This window comes from Lycium ferocissimum, chromosome 7 (assembly GCF_029784015.1).
Source record: "Lycium ferocissimum isolate CSIRO_LF1 chromosome 7, AGI_CSIRO_Lferr_CH_V1, whole genome shotgun sequence".
Classification (NCBI taxonomy): Eukaryota; Viridiplantae; Streptophyta; class Magnoliopsida; order Solanales; family Solanaceae; genus Lycium; species Lycium ferocissimum.
This window is the reverse complement of record NC_081348.1, coordinates 4,838,636-4,840,725: the sequence shown is the minus strand read 5'-3', so window position 1 is coordinate 4,840,725 and position 2,090 is coordinate 4,838,636. Positions and strand designations below refer to the sequence as shown.

At 40.3% G+C, this 2,090-nt stretch overlaps 1 pseudogene; it reads left to right on the top strand.

Moving 5' to 3' along the window:
* The first annotated feature begins 212 nt into the window (after window positions 1-212).
* LOC132062472 (cytochrome b561 and DOMON domain-containing protein At3g25290-like) lies at window positions 213-1,008 on the top strand (annotated as a pseudogene).
* The last annotated feature ends 1,082 nt before the right edge of the window (window positions 1,009-2,090 follow it).

Here is a 2,090-nt window from a genome sequence, read left to right as displayed (position 1 = left end):
TCTATGTAGATCCGCCCTGTGCCCATATTGGTAGGGACCAGAGAGCTGCCTTCGCTTTTGGTGATCCTTTGTAGATCTCGGAATTTCACCCCACACACAAAATTCCATTCTCCTTTATTTCACTTCATCATCGATCTCTAGCATTCTTTTCCCTATAAAAGTCAAAAGTTTTGCCACACTCTGCACCTCCACATTAATTTGATCGATCGAAAATGGCTTCTCATTTTCATCTCTCTCACCTTCCTAATTGTTGTAACTCTCTTTGTCACACCTTCCATATCTCTCACTTGCTCCTCTAGCAACAATGCCCACTTCATCAACTGTGCGGACCTTCCTTCCCTCAAAGCCTCTCTCCACTGGACCTATGACACCACCAAATCCACCCTCTCCATCGCGTACATCGCGTCTCCAGCCTCGCCGGATGGGTGGATCGCTTGGGGTATCAACCCGACAAAGTTAGATATGATAGGTACCCAATCCCTTAGAGCATTCAAAGCTCCAAACGGCTTCCTGTTCGTCAAGACCTATAACCTTACTTCTAACAATTACATTACCGAGTCCAAGATTTCGTACCATGTTTTGGACTCCAAAGCAGAGTCCTCGAACGGGGTTATGAAGATCTTTGCCACTTTGGCGTTGCCCGAAAAGACAGTGAAGGTGAACCATGTGTGGCAAGTGGGGACGGCGGTAAAAGATGGAATTCCAGTCGGACATAAGTTGGATCCCGATAATTTGAAATCGAAAGCTACTCTAGATTTGGTTACTTCTGCAAGTATTATGAGTGGACAGAGCGAAAATTTAACAGGAGGGTCTGCAACAATTATGAAGAATGGTACCAGTACTGTTTTCACCTTCTTGTTTGTACTTGGAATTCTGCTTTTGAAGTTTTAGATGCTTTATTTCAAGCTGTGCAATTTTTCGGTTTGGTCTTTGGGCAATGCAAATTCTCACTGTACGTGAAAGGAAATCAAAGTAAGAGTTAAAGTGGGTGATAACTTCCATTTAATTACTAAGTGGAGTACGAGTAGTATATTTTCCTTCCCGTGCATTTTTATTAGTAACACAAACTAACGGGATATTCAGGAGTGATTAAAAAAAAAACACAAACAAACAAACAAAGAGATGAAATCAGAAACTGATAAATTGAAGTTTAAAACAAAATCAGTTCCCGTTACATCTTACCCAAGATTATTAATTACATACTATATCATAACCTATATAACTGATCTTGTTTTTTTTCTTCTTTTTTTTGTCGAAAGGTCCTCATAGGGATATATTCACTACTAAAAAATCTCTATTTTCCCACTGAAAAATTTTCAGTGGCTATTTCCCACTGAATATCGGTGGGAAAAAGCTAAATAGTAGTGTTTTCACACGGAAAATTCGAAAGCTTCTCAGCGTTTCGTTGGGAACCTGTTTCCCACCATGCGTTTTCCCAGTGAATTGGTTCGATGGGAATGAGGTGGAAGAATTAAATTTTATAGCACAGATTTCCCACTAAATGTCAGTAGTGACTGATCATAGGCCAAAAGGTATATAGAGAAGGCAATGCTCCTATATATACAGTTTAGAGGTCACAAAAATAGGGACTAGTTATAATCACTTAGGCCTCATTTGTTTTCATTAGGATTAAGATGTCTTAATCTGGACACACATCTGAATGATTAAGATGTTGTCTCTAGATCTGAATCTTTTGAATGATTAAAATTGTTTGTTTTTCAACATCTGAATGTGCATAATGCATTTATTTAAACATAATAAATATACAATTCAAATAAAATAATAACTAAACATTAGAAAATAAATATAAATAAAAATATTATGGATAAAAAAGAAAACATTTATGTTTGCTAGTAATGATGGGGATGTTTGTAGTGGTGGTGGGTGGGGTTTTTGGGATGGGGGAGGGGTGGAGTGGGGGTGGTGCGGTGGGTCCGGGATTAGGGTGGGTGGTGGTGAGGGGGGTGCTTGGGGGTAAGGTAGGTGGGTGGTGAGGGTATGGTGGGGGTGGTGAATGGGGTAGAGGTTGCGTGGTGGTGGGTGGGTTTGTAGGGTGGGGTGGGTAGGTGGTATTGGTTGTGGCAGTGAGT